At 41.7% G+C, this 15,031-nt stretch overlaps 1 long non-coding RNA gene across 1 annotated transcript in view; it reads left to right on the top strand.

Annotated features, from left to right (window-relative positions):
* Nucleotides 1-1,082: 1,082 nt before the first annotated feature.
* LOC147994669 (uncharacterized) overlaps nt 1,083-15,031 on the top strand; it is a 41,512-nt gene continuing 27,563 nt past the window's right edge. The window contains exon 1 of the long non-coding RNA XR_015685898.1: nt 1,083-1,134. This is a non-coding gene — a long non-coding RNA (uncharacterized LOC147994669). The remainder of the gene's footprint in view (nt 1,135-15,031) is intronic.

A 15,031-nucleotide genomic window follows, 5' to 3' on the forward strand; every position in this document is an offset into this window, starting at 1 on the left:
AAAGGTTTTCAAGTTGTGCACCATTAATGGCAAGTCATTACAGAGAGCACAGGCTGGCTTCATGGCCATGAGCGGCCAGGAACCCCCAGTCTTGGGCATTTGTCGTGTTTCCCAACCACCATCCATTCATATGAAACCCTGGAAACCTAGCAGTGGAGGGGATGCAGCTCCAGCACAGGGGAAGCATGGGCTTGACCATCAGTCCCCGCTCTGAGCAGGGCTAACGGAACCAGCCCAGCACTGCATAAGATGGGGGCAGAGGGCTTGGCAAATCTCTGGGCAGCATGGCCATCCACACACAATTACTTGGGCGGGAGTTTGGCTGATGATGGACAGGTAAAAGTGCTCCAGGAGTCTGCTCTTCACAAGCTGAGTTCTACCAGCAACACCACCTAACTGCGATTCTTTTCTTCTTCTTCTTCTTCTTCTTCTTCTTCTTCTTCTTCTTCTTCTTCTTCTTCTTCTTCTTCTTCTTCTTCTTCTTTCTTCTTCTTCTTCTTCTTCTTCTTCATCATCATCTATATGCTCATCCATGTGCTTTTTCTGTTCATTGTAAACCCCAGGGCCACAGGCATGCCAGGCAAGCAAGAGCTAATAACCCACAACCTGCTTAAGTCAATAGATTATGATGCAGGAAGATAAGGTTAGGAAACACCTTATCTGGTTGCTATTGGAGCCAGAAACAAGGAGCAGAAGATGACATCCTGCAGGCTGAGTAACAGCAATGAACCAAAATGGCTGTAGAAAATCTAGATGAAGCAGAGTATGAGGTTCAGATGTGGGGGCTGAAGGAACAGAATTATCAACCGTGTCCCTCTTCTCAGCATTGATGGTATCTATGGGAAAATGGAGGGCTGTTGGGAGAGGCATGGAGATGAAGAGACTGTGAGAAACACTTTCAGCTACTTCCCCAAAGTTAAGTACCTCTTAGGATGCTTGAACAGCAGAGAACAAAGGTAAACCATGCTGGGAAATAACTGGAGTCTGGATGCTTCTGTGATCCTTAGAATGAAGTGAGGTGAGACCTCTGTGACTTCACAGGGTTGCCGCCCTAGCAACAGCAGTGCTCTTAACCTCAGGGTAACTCAGAGTCCACAAGAAGGGCTGGGATACACAGCAAGCCCATGAGTCTGGGTAGGTTTGGGCTGATTTCTGGATGGATACTACTCAAAAATACTTATGTGAATGACTCATTCAGTGTGAGGCACTTCTTGGATGGGCCTTTAAATGGGGGAGACTGAAACGTAAGTAGGTACTTGAAGTATTGTCCTAAGAAAAGCTAGGAACAGCAGGGATCTGAAGTCTCAGTAATGAGACTGACTATCCAAGAGCACAGAAGAGGAACCCCTCCACTCGCCAGGCAGAGGGGCCTTGGGGTGAAGCCACACAGGTGGACCTGGATTCCAGACTCCAGCATAGGGAAAGAGGGGTGGAGAGATTCTGTTTGTAGGCCCACATTTGACCATCACTGAGCTTGTCCAGGGAAAGCAGGAAAAGCACCTGGGATACTTGTCCCTGACCTTCCCCGAGGACTTCAGTCCCCAGATGTAGCAATCTTTATTTGTACTCAGGTGGCTGGCACAATAGGGGGACAAACATCACCGCCACTATCACAGGAAACACCATGACAGCACACCCCAATCTAATTCTGTTCTTCCATACGTGTTCTCACTTGTACTTGGTTCGTGTATGTGCTCCTGTTTGCAGGCTCACATTCATGTGTGTAAGCACATGTACATGACTTTGCATGAGGTCACATCTTCCTCTACCAATATACACACTATTACATGAGACAGGGTAATTTATGTTCAGGCTTAGTTAATAAGATGACGCCCTCACCACATGCACAATCTCCCGATTCCTGGGGCAGTGTGTGCAGCACAGTGGGGGGAAGTATGGTTATTCCTCGTGCCACACTTGGGCACATAGGAGGATCTGGACAGAGGTGTGGTTGTGCCTCTGTTAACTCATAGACCAGGTCATTGCCAGGGTAAAAGCTGTGACCTTGATGGGAGGGAACACAGTGTCTGCTGGGACAGGCTGGGATTCAGAAAGAATTACAGGTGTGCATGGAGGTTTGGTCTATGTCGTAGGAGAAATACATGCAGGGTTCCTGTGATGAAGGCCGAATTTAACCTCAGTGTGCTATTCTGGAAGACAGGAGTGTTACGAGTATATTTATTTTACTTTATTTTAAGATTCTTCTAAATTCTTTTTTTTAATTGGATTTTTTTTTTACATTTCAAATGTTATTCCCTTACCTGGATTCCCTGACATAAGCCCACCATCCCATCCCATCCCCTTCTTCTATAAGGGTGTTCCCTTCCCCATCCAACCCCCTTCCTACCCCCGACATTCCCCTACACTGGGGGTCCACCTTGGCATGACCAAGGGTTTCTCGTTCAATTGGTGCCCAACAAGGCCTTCCTCTACTAAATATGCAGTTGGAGCCATGGGTCTGTCCATGTATAGTCTTTGGGTAGTGGTTTAGTCCCTAGGAGCTCTGGTTAGTTGGCATTGTTTTTATGGGATTGTAAGCCCCTTTAGCTCTTTCAATCTTTTCTCTAATTCCTCCGACAGGAGTCCTGTTCTCAGTTCAATGGTTTGCTGCTAGCATTTGCCTGTGTATTTGAAATGCTCTGGCGGTGTCTCTCGGGAGACATCTATATCTTGTTCAGTCAGCATGCCCTTCTTAGCTTCATCAATCTTACCTACTTTGGGTGGCGGTGTTTGTGTGTATGTGTGTGTGTGTGTGTGTGTGTGTGTGTGTGTGTGTGTGTGTGTGTGTGTGTGTGTTGTGCATGTGGTGAGGGCGTCATCTTATTAACTAAGCCTGAACATAAATTACCCTGTCTCATGTAATAGTGTGTATATTGGTAGAGGAAGATGTGACCTCATTCAAAGTCATGTACATGTGCTTACACACACACACACACACACACACACATATATACATATATACATATATACATATATATATATATATATATGTATATATATATATGGGCCAGATGTCAGAGAAGCTCTGAATGGCCGTTCCTTCAGTCTCTGCTCCAAATTTTACCTCCATATCCCCTCCTATGAATATTTTTGTTCCCCCTTTTAAGAAAAAGTGAAGCATCCACACTTTGGTTATCCTTCTTCCTGAGCTTCATGTGGTCTGTGGATTGTATCTTGGGTAACTCAAGCTTTTTGGTGAATATCCACTAATCAATGAGTATATACTATGTGTGTTTTTCTGTGATTGGGTTGCATCACTCAGGATGATATTTTCTAGTTCAATCCATTTGCCTATGGGTTTCATAAAGTCATTGTTTTTGATAGCTGACTAGTATTCCATTGCATAGATGTACCACATTTTCAGTATCCATTTCTCTGTTGAAGGGCATCTGGGTTCTTTCCAGCTTCTGGCTATTACAAATAAGGATGCTATGAACATAGTTGAGCACGTGTCTTTGTTGTATGTTGGAGCATCTTTTGGGTATATGCCCAGGAGAGGTATAGCTGGATCCTCAGGTAGTGCAATGCCCAACTTTCTGAGGATCCTCCAGACTGATTTCCAGAATGGTTGTACCAGTCTGCAATCCCACCAACAATGGAGGAGTGTTCCTCTTTCTCCACATCCTCGCCAGCATCTGCTGTCACCTGAGTTTTTGATCTTAGCCATTCTCACTGGTGTGAGGTGAAATCTCAGGGTTGCTTTGATTTGCATTTCCCTGATTTCTAAAGATGTTGAGCATTTCTTTAGGTACTCCTCAGGCATTTGGTATTCCTCAGCTGAGAATTCTTTGTTTAGCTCTGTACCCCACTTTTTAATAGGGTTATTTGGCTCTCTGGAGTCTAACTTTGCAAGTTCTTTGTATATATTGGATATTAGCCCTCTATCAGTTGTAGGATTGGTAAAGATCTTTTCCCAATCTGTTGGTTGCCATTTTGTCCTAATGACCACTGTGTCCTTTGCCTTACAGAAGCTTTGCAGTTTTATAAGGTCCCATTTATTGATTCTTGATCTTAGGGCATAAGCCATTGGTGTTTTGTTCAGGAAATTTTCCCCAGTGCCCATGTGATCGAGACTCTTTCCCACTTTTTCTTCTATTAGTTTGAGTGTATCTGGTTTGATGTGGAGGTCCTTGATCCACTTGGACTTAAACTTTGTACAGGGCAGTAAGAATGGATCGATCTGCATTCTTCTACGTTCTGATCTCTAGTTGAACCAGAACCATTTGTTGAAAATGCTATCTTTTTTCCATTGGATGGTTTTAGCTCCTTTGTCGAAGATCAAGTGACCATAGGTGTGTGGGTTCACTTCTGGGTCTTAAATTCTATTTCACAGATCTACCTGCCTGTCTCTGTGCCAATACCATACAGTTTTTATCACTTTTTCTATATACTGCTTGAGGTCAGGGATGGTGATTCCCCTGAAGTTCTTTTATTGTTGAGAATACTTTTTGCTATTCTGGGATTTTTGTTATTCCAAATGAATTTGCAAATTGCTCTTTCTTACTCTATGAAGAATTGAGTTGGAATTTGGATGGGGATTGCATTGAATCTGTAGATCGCTTTTGGAAAAATGGCCATTTTTACTATATTAATCCTGGCAATCCATGAGCATGGGAGGACTTTCCATCTTCTGAGATCTTCTCTAATTTCTTTCTTCAGAGACTTGAAGTTCTTGTCTTACAGCTCTTTCATTTCCTTAGAGTCTCACCGAGGTATTTTATATTATTTGGGACTATTGCGAAGTGTGTCATTTTCCTAATTTCTTTTTCAGCCTGTTTATCCTTTGCGTAGGGGAAGGCTACTGATTTGTTTGAGTTAATTTTATACCCAACCACTTTGCTAAAGTTGTTTATCAGGCTTAGTAGTTCTCTGGTGGAACATTTGGGGTCACTTAAGTATGCTATCATATCTGCAAATAGTGATATTTCTAATTCTTCCTTTCCAATTTCTATCCCTTTGGCACCCTTTTGTTGTCTGATTGCTCTGGCTAGGACTTTGAGTACTATATTGAATAAGTAGGAAAAGAGTGGGCAGCCTGGCCTATCCCTAATTTTAGTGGAATTACTTCCAGTTTCTCTCCATTTAGTTTAATGTTAGCTACTGGTTTGCTGTATATTGCTTTTGCTATGTTTAGGTATGGGCCTTGAGTTCCTTATCTTTCCAGAACTTTTATCATGAAGGGGTGTTGAATTTTGTCAAATGCTTTCTCAGCATCTTATGAAATGACCATGTGTTTTTTTTTCTTTGTGTTTGTTTATATAGTAGATTACATTGATGGATTTCTGTGTATTGAGCTATCCCTGCATTCCTCGGATGAAGCCTACTTGATCATGATGGATGATCATTTTGTTGTATTCTTGGATTCGGTTTGCAAGAATTTTATTGAGTAATTTTGCGTCAATATTCATAAAAGAAATTGGTCTGATGTTCCCTTTCTTTGTTGGGTCTTTGTGTGGTTTAGGTATAAGAGTAATTGTGACTTCATAGAAGGAATTGGGTAGTGCTCCTTCTCTTTCTATTTTGTGGAATAGTTTGGCCAGTATTTGTATGAGGTCTTCTATGAAGGTCTGATAGAATTCTGCACTGAACCCATCTGGCCCTGGGCTCCTTTTGGTTGGGAGACTTTAATGACTGCTTCTATTTCTTTAGGAGTTATGGGGTTGCTTAGATGACTTATCTGATCCTGATTTTACTTTGGTACCTGGTATTTGTCTAGAAAATTGTCCATTTCATCCAGATTTTCCAGTTTTGTTGAATATAGGCTTTTGTTGTAGAATCTGATAATTTTTTTGAATTCTCTCAGATTCTGTTATGTCTCCCTTTTCATTTCTGATTTTGCTAATTTGGATACACTCACTGTGCCCTCTGGTTAGTCTGGCTAAAGGTTTATCTATCTTGTTGATTTTCTCAAAGAACCAGGTCCTGGTTTTGTTGATTCTTTATATAGTCCTTTTTGTTTCTACTTGGTTGATTTCAACCCTGACTTTGATTGTTTCCTGCCTTGTATTCCTCTTTGGTGTATTTGCTTCTTTTTCTTCTAGAGCTTTTAAGTGTACTGTCAAGCTGCTGGTGTGTACTCTCTCCTGTTTCCTTTTGCAGGTACTCAGAGCTATGAGTTTTCCTCTTAGCACAGCTTTCATTGTGTCCCACAAGTATGTTGTACCTTCATTTTCATTAAATTCTAAGAAGTCTTTCATTTATTTCTTTATTTCTTCCTTGACCAAGTTACCATTAAGTAGAGCATTGTTCAACTTCCATGAATATGTGCACTTTCTTTCAGGTTTGTTGTTATTGAAGACCAGCCTTAGTTTGTGATGATCTGATAGGATGCATGGGACTATGTCTATCTTCCTATATCTGTTGAGGCCTGTTTTGTGACCAATTATATGGTCAATTTTGGAGAAGGTACCATGAGGTCTTGAGAAAAAGGTGAATCCTTTTTTTAAGATGAAATGTTCTATAGATATCTGTTAAGTCCATTTGGTTCATAACTTGTTAGTTTTTCTATGTCTCTGTTTAATTTCTGTTTCCATGATCTGTCCATTGATGAGAGTGGGTGTTGAAATCTCCTACTATTGTGTGCGATGCAATGTGTGTTTTGAACTTTAGTAAGGTTTCTTTTATGAATGTAGGTGCCTTGCATTTGGAGCATAGATATTTATGATTGAGAGTTCATCTTGGTGGATTTTTCCTTTGATGTATATGAAGTGTCCTTCCTTATCTTTTTTGATGACTTTTGGTTGAAAGTCAATTTTATTCTATATTAGAATGGCTACTTCAGCTTGTTTCTTCAGACCATTTCCTTAGAAAGTTGTTTTCTAGCCTCTTACTCTGAGGTAGGGTCTGTCGTTGTCTTGAGGTATGTTTCCTGTATGCAACAAAATGTTGGGTCCTCTTTATGTATCTAGTCTGTTAGTCTATGTCTTTTTATTGGGAAATTGACTCCATTGGTGTTAAAAGATATTAAGGGAAAATGATTATTGCCTCCCGTTATTTTTTGTTAGAGGTGGAATTACATTTGTGTGTCTCTCTTCTTTTGATTTCATTGCAAGAGATTACTTTCTTGCTTTTCCTAGGGTGTAGTTTCCCTGCTTGTGTTGGAGTTTTCCATCTATTATCCTTTGTAGGGCTGGATTTGTAGAAAGATATTGTGTAAATTTGGTTTTGTTATGGGATATCTTGATTTCTCCATCTATGTTAATTGAGAGTTTTGCTGGATACAATAACCTGGGCTGGCATTTGTGTTCTCTTAGGGTCTGTATGACATCTGCTCAGGATCTTCTGGCTTTCATAGTCTCCAGTGAGAAGTCTGGTGTGATTCTTATACGTCTGCCATTATATGTTACTTGACCTTTTTCCCTTACTGCTTTTAATATTCTTTCTTTATTTTGTGCATTTAGTGTTTTGACTAGTAATGTGACGGGAGAAATTTCTTTTCTGGTCCAATCTATTTGGAGTTCTGAATGCTTCTTGTATGTTTGAAAAGCATGCTTCCTTCTTGTTTGGAGCCCTGTCCAAACTCTTTCAACTTCTCCCAGCTAGTTCTACCAAGCTGCCCACAACCTCCCTGGTCTCACTCGCCTCCACACTATTCAGCTGCCTGCTCAGTAGCTAATGCTTTTCCTACAAATGCTGGGGCAGTGATCGCTCTACACTGACCATTCACCCCTTAGCTGGCTCTGTCTACTGCCATGACTGCCATGCAGTTGCACCTTCTCTTGCCCATCTGAATCTTCACCAATGGAAAGCACCAGACACTCTTAATATTTAAAATCAACTGCTGGGCTCGGAATCTATAGTCCTAAACTCATTAGCTATTCTATGTTGGAATTTTTCCAATGGCAGAGGCTACCACCTGGTCTAACAGCCCCCAGGCCTACATGGTGTCTGTCTTCTCTGTTCCACCACCTGATTGAAAAAGCCCTTTCTCTACATTGTGTCCTCCTCTTCTTCCTGGGACTTGGAATACATGCCTCTATTTCTTCGCCCACCAACTGGCTTCTGATGTCTTCATTTAGCCAATCAATCAATTAGGGGACTTCTGCCTACACAGGAGTGGTAAAAGGTATGAGGGACAGTGTAGTCCTTGAAATGACCTTTAACAGAACCTGAGCTATAGCAGCATATAAGGTGACAGTGGCATGGGTGCCAAGGACCTAGCCAAATATGGACTCAGAGAGATAATATCTGTTACTCACCAGAGAGTGAGACTATGGGATGATTACAGCCACTCTGGATCCCATGTAAAGATTCCAGGCTCCATAGTGATGCAGGATGAAGCCAGGTTAGTGTGCATCAAGCCAGAACAGCCCTCAGGTTATGGCAGACCATACTTTTGGGGCAGGTAAGAGATGCTTCTCTGAATCCTGACAAGGGATTTCAATGGAATTTGCAACCTCAGAGCAGTAATGCTCTCTTTTGTGCCTAGAGTAGTCACTAGCATGAATGAAGGCAGGGAACATCATTGGTGAATGAGTCTATGCTTTCATATGTAAGTGGGGGAGGGCATGCCAGATGTTCCTGGGACAGCAAAGTTCCTTCCAAGAAGAGGACTGGATGTTGTTTCCAAGGGATGATCCAAGAAAAGCCAAGAGGACTTTCCCCAAGTACGCCATTGAATTTTCCCAGGGTGAGGTGTAGCCTCTGTGACCTCACATGAGGTTCACATATCATAATTATGGGTAGACCCTAATTCCAAATGCAGCAGAGACCATTATAGTGGCCTAGGTTTCAAAACTAGAAGAAAATCAGCAGGGATTCTTTTAAGGTAATTCACTGCAGAAAATTCTTCGGGTAAAGACCTGCTCTCACATCAGTTAGTGTACTTGGCATGGGCATTTCAGAAAAGGGTGACTAAGGCACAAGTCAACATCTCAGGGGGGTTTAATGTACAAAACAAATGTGATTTTTTTTAGAAGACTTACAATAACAAGCAGAGAAATATCCTCCCAGAACATGGCCATGCATGACATACAGGGAAAGGGCACCATTCCCACAGAAAGCACAGAGTTCTTGTGAAATCTGCACAGCCTGGGATGCCTTAGAAAGACATCCTGTAGACCAATGGTGTAGCAGCTGGTGTTCTCATGCTAATTATGTTACCCAAAAACCTGTTTGCCATGCCCTACACATAGACTAAAGAAATCCTGCCCTGAGTTGGCTCTGATTGGGAAATAAAGTTGCCAGTGGCCAGTGGCTAGGCAGGGAGACAGAGATGGGACTTTTCTCTCTCTCTCTCTCTTAATAAAAATGTTTATTTTGATATAATTATAGCTTCATATTCAATACAAGAAATAATGCATGGTCCCGTGCCCCTTTCAGTCAGCCCATTCTAATGATAGATAGAGTACAGTGTTATCAAAAGGAGGTTGGCCCTGATCTAATTCAGCACCAGGTTAAAGTTCATGTATCTGAGTTGGTAGAGTGGTTGACTTTCAACCATCATTCTCACTGTCAGCACTGTGATGCAGGTAATGGTCTGTGTTTTTATAAGGTTCTTAGTTACTTGCAAAGTTTTATGTCACTTTTCTTAAACACTCTATATAACCTTCTGTGTCACAGTGAGGGTATAGCCATATTTTGTGATTTCTTTTTTTTTATTGGATATTGTTTTATTTACATTGCAAATGTTTTCCCCTTTCCTGGTTTCCCCTCTGTAAACCTCTATCCATCCCCCTTCCCCTGCCTCCATGAAAATGCTCTCCTAACTACCCATCCACCTACTCCCTCCCGCCTCCCCACTCTGGAATTCCCCTATACTTATACTAGGGCATCTAGCATTCCCAAGACCAAGGGCCTCTCCTCCCATTGTTGGGTCCTCACTCAGGGACCCAACAAGGCGATCCTCTGCTACATATGCACCTGGAGCCATGGGTCCCCCATGTGTACTCTTGGGATGGTAGTTTAGTCTCTGGGAGCTCTAGAGTATCTGGTTGGTTGATATTGTTGTTCTTCCTATGGGGTTGCAAACCTCTTCAGCTCCTTCAGTCCTTTCCCCAACTCCTCCCCTGGGCCCCTGTTCTCAGTCCAATGGTTGGCTGCAAACATCCACTCTGTGTTTCTCAGGCTCTGGCAAAGCCTCTCAGGAGACAGCTATATCAGGCTCCTGCCAGCATTCACTTCTTGGCATGCTCATAAGTGTCTGGGTTTGGTGACTGTATATGGCCTGGATCCCCAGGTGGGGCAGTCTCGGGATGGACTTTGCTTCAGTCTCTGCTCTACAATTTGTCTCCATATTTTCTCCTGTGAGTATTTTTGATGCCCCTTCTAAGAAGAACTGAAGCATCCACATTTTGGTCTTCCTTCTTGAGGTTAATGTGGTCTATGAATTGAAGCTTGAGTAGTCTGAGCTTTTGGGCTAATATCCACCTATCAGTGAATACATACTATATGTGTTCTTTTGTGACTGGGTTACCTCACTCAGGATGATATTTTCTAGTTCTGTCCATTTGCCTAAGAATTTCATGAAGTCCTTGTTTTTAATAGCTGAGTAGCACTCCATTGTGTAAATGTACCACATTTACTGTATCCATTCCTCTGTTGAAGGACATCTGGGTACTTTCTAGCTTTTGGCTATTATAAATAAGGCTTCTATGAACAGAGTGGAGCATGTGTCCTTGTTATATGTTGGGGTATCTTTTGGGTATTTGTCCAAAAGTGGTATAGCTGGGTCCTCAGGTAGTACTATGTCCAATTTTCTGAGGAACTACCAGACTTGTAAAAGAGATTTGTAAAAGGCAACGAGAATGGAACAATTTGCATTCTTCTACATGCTGACTGCCAGTTGAACCAGAACCACTTGTTGAAAATGCTGTCAACAACCTCTTCATGGTAAAAGTCTTGGAAAGTTCAGGAATTCAAGACCTGTAACTAAACATAGTAAAAGCAAGCCAGTAGCCAACATCAAACTAAATGGAAAGAAACTTGAAGCAATCTCACTAAAATCAGGAAGAAGACTGCCCACTCTCTCCCTACCTATTCAATATAATACTTGAATTCCTAGCCAGAGCAAGTAGACAACAAAAAGTGGTCAAAGGGACACAAATTGGAAAGGAAGAAGTCAAAATTTCACTATTTGCAGATGATATGATAGTATACTAAAGTGACCCCAAAAATTCCACCAGAGAACTCCCAAACCTGTTAAACAACCTTAGCAACATGGATAGATATAAAATTAACTCAGACAAAACAGTAGCCTTCCTCTTCTCAAAGAATAAATGGGCTGAGACAGAAATTAGGGAATTGACAAATAATATAAAATACCTTGGTGTGACTCTAAGTAAGCATGTGGAATATCTATATGGCGAGAACTTCAAGTCTCTGAAGAAAGAAATTGAAGACTATTTCAGATGAAAAGATCTCCCAGGCTCATGGATTAGCAGGCCATCTTGCTGAAAGCAATCTACAGATTCAATGCAATCCCCATCAAAATTCCAACTCAATTCTTCATAGAGTTAGAAAGAGCAATTTGCAAATTCATTTGGAATAACAAAAACCTGGCATACTGGAAAACTATTCTCAACAATAAAAGAGCTTCAGGGGGAATCATCATCCCTGACCTCAAGCTGTATCACAGAGCAAGAGTGATAAAAACTATATGGTATTGGTACAGAGACAGATAAGTTGATCAATGGAATAGAGTTGAAGACCCAGAAATGAACCCACATGATCTATGATAAGGGAGCTAAAACTGTTCAGTGGAAAAGAGACAGGACTTTTAGCATTCCTAGGCAAGAAATGCAGGAGAGGGGAAGAAGGGATTCAGTCATGACAAAGATATAGGAAAAGTACTATGCTGGGAAAGTTCAAGAGGGTGAGACAGTCAAAATGTAGGTGCAAGGAGAAAGCAGGATTCAGGTACCAAAGAAGAGATGTGTGCCAGCATCAAACTCTGATTCTGAATAGGCCTGGGCTCAAAGCTAGGAGAGAATGTGGGCCTGGGCCAGTCCCTGACCCTTAAAATGTTTAGCAGGGAGAGAGAGAGAGAGAGGAGAGAGAGAGAGAGAGAGAGAGAGAGAGAGAGAGAGAGAGAGAGAGAGAGAGAGGCCTGGGCCAATCCCTGAAATGACTGTGGACTGCACAAACCAAGCAAGGAATTGTTCCTCACCCAGACCCTGATCCCAAAGAAGCCCAGGTCTAACCTAGAAGAGATATAGGCCTGGGCCTATATCACACCCACAGGATTCCAAGCCCAAATAGAAGATATGTGAGCCTGGAACAATCCTGCAAATGAGAAACTAAAGAGGAAAAAAAAAGACTGTTTCCAAACAAATTCAGCCCCTGATTCCCATGTCAAATCCAACTGCTCAAGTGAAATTATTATATATTAACTCCTCATCCAAAGAGACCTGAACCTAAACAAAGAGCACTGTGCCCAGGCTCAAACCAAAGTGAGTCAACAGTATGGTTAGAGCATGTACCCATGAAACATTCTGATTAGTTCCAGTTGATATAACAGACACATGGCAGCTTGTTCCTGGATAATCTGGGACTTACCCACAATACTTTCTGTACTAATATCTAATACAGGCAGACAACCTGAGAACCTAATATCTGGATTGTACACACATCATTCAATCTGGGCAACATCCTCAACACAAAGTTGACAGCCTCACTATAAATGACTCAGACCACAGCCTGTTCACCAAGAATCTTGAACTAAACAAAAATTAGTTCTAGTTTGGTTAATTGACATATGAACACATTATATCCTCCATGTATGGAGTATATACCCTCAAAGTAGGGTCTTGATGATGATCTGATTATTATAGCATTGTGAGACCATAAACTGACTTTAAAGGAAACTTGGTAGCACCTTGAACACCAAGCAGTTGGGGCTAATATTATCTTAAGGTTATGTGGGCCACACCCTCTACCTAACAAAACTAGCACATAATCCCAACCACAAAGGAGCCATGCCTTAAAGTGAACAAACCTCACTTTAATATCCAACAAAGTGGACATACCCATGACCCTGCCATGGTCTGACACCTGGAATCATCTTCATGTCATTTTCTTTTGTTGGATATCAATGTAAGATGAGGGATGCTTGACCATCTGGCATCAGATTTCAAATATATTTGGACTCCATTTGGCTTCATTATCAATACAGAAAGGAGCTAGGAATGGTGTACAGAGCCACAAATGACCATCAAACAATATGGGCACTTTGTACTTGTGGGTGTGTAGGCCATACCCCTCTATTCAAGTCTGACCACATGCTATCTGGAAGCCAAGAAATGCAAGCACAGTGAAGTAAAATGTGAGTTAGCCCACAGGAACTCCCCAACAAGATTGGACCCACTGTACTAACAAAAAGATTGGTGTTTTAATCATTGAAAACCCCACCTTCAAGACTTACAGGCTAAACACATCTTTCTCCTAATCCAGGCAACATTCTCAAACCAGGGAGTCAAGGCCACCTAACAACCTTCATGTAACCTGGGTCACATTTGAATATCAAGTAACAGACACACTTTCAGATTAAGGTCACACTTTGACTCATGTGATCTAGACCACATACTTCTCCAGAAAGGTTGGTGGTCTAGAGAATGACATAAGGGCAAAGACCATAAAGTGACATCAAAGAGATTCTTCTAGCTCCCTGACTACTGTGTACCCTGTGTCCAGCTCTCAAATTCAAGGTGTGAGGGACATTTTTATGACCCTGGATCATCATTACAAGAGAGCTAGGATCACATCATGTTCTTAATGGAGACATGAACTCACTTGAATAACCAAATAACATGGACATGAAGAATGATTAACCTGAACTTTCATCTTGATTTCAAGTAGTTTTGTTTTCTAAGCCAGACCCTGTAATCAAAAGCAAGCATCACTAAACTGATTAACCTTCAAAATGATACCAATATGAGCTGGCAATCCTGATCAAAAAGTCTGTGAAAAACTTAATTCTAAGGGGGTATATTCATTCAGCCTAACACACAGCAATTCATAGAGCCAGGAATATTACATGGCCTTCACAGTGTCTGGGACATGTGACCACCATACAATCTGGTTAGACTTTGGCAAGAAGAGTACGTGGGATATACCCTATGGTATGCCCTCAGTGCACAGGTTCTGTCTGGATCCAAGTTATCCAGAAAAGTTTATAACAATTGAGGGTTAAGTAAATACTAACCCTGACTACGAGGTGGACCTACTTTAACAATGGGTACAAGTCTTATAGGTGCCATAAGGACAATATCCATAAAGTGACATCTGTGGTGGCCTGGCAGCTCCATGACTATCAAGTATATTGGAACAACCTTAGGTTCAAGGTTGGCCATACTCTCTCTTCATATGACCCTGTACCATGCTCAGTGCCAGGGAGCTATGACCACAACCATGGCCTTGAATGGAACAAGGATTCTCCTTATTAATCAAACATGGCCATATCTAAATATCAAGAATGGTTAGAGAGCAAGTGGCCTTACTGTGACTTTAACTGAATCCCACCTACTGAAGTGAGACTGTTCACCAGAAATCTCAGATGCATAAACAAGGGTCTGCCCATGACTGACAGTCAATATCAGTGTAAGCTGGGGGCGCTATTACCTCCAAGATTTCTGGGTTAAATTTAATTTGAAAAGTAGTGTGAAGTGGAAACTTAAGGGTTCTTTGAAAGGTTGGTTGTATTAGAAGGTGTTTTGCTAAGGCAAACACATGAAGGAATGTTCCTTTGTAGCAGGCTCAGGTGAAGAACTAAGGCAGATTCATGAAGGAAGCAGACACAAGTAAAAGGAAGTTCTGCTAAAGCAAGCTCATGAGAGGACATGTGATGAATTCTTTGCCAATTATACACATATTTGGTTTGCCTTACATTGCATAGTTGAGCTCCATTTATCAGGACACCATAGATAGAAACACCAAAAAACTTTGGGTCATGTGCTACAGTTTCTTGCCATTTCCTCAGACTTAGTTTGATTGGCAGAGTGATGTCAGCTGAGACAGACTCATGCTGAGGCAAGACATGTGCTGAGACAAGACCTATGGAGGACACGTTTGGAGAAAGTATAAAAAGGACTCAAAG

The sequence above is a fragment of the Rattus norvegicus genome, chromosome 4 (assembly GCF_021556685.1).
Source record: "Rattus norvegicus strain SHRSP/BbbUtx chromosome 4, alternate assembly SHRSP_T2T, whole genome shotgun sequence".
Taxonomy (NCBI): Eukaryota; Metazoa; Chordata; class Mammalia; order Rodentia; family Muridae; genus Rattus; species Rattus norvegicus.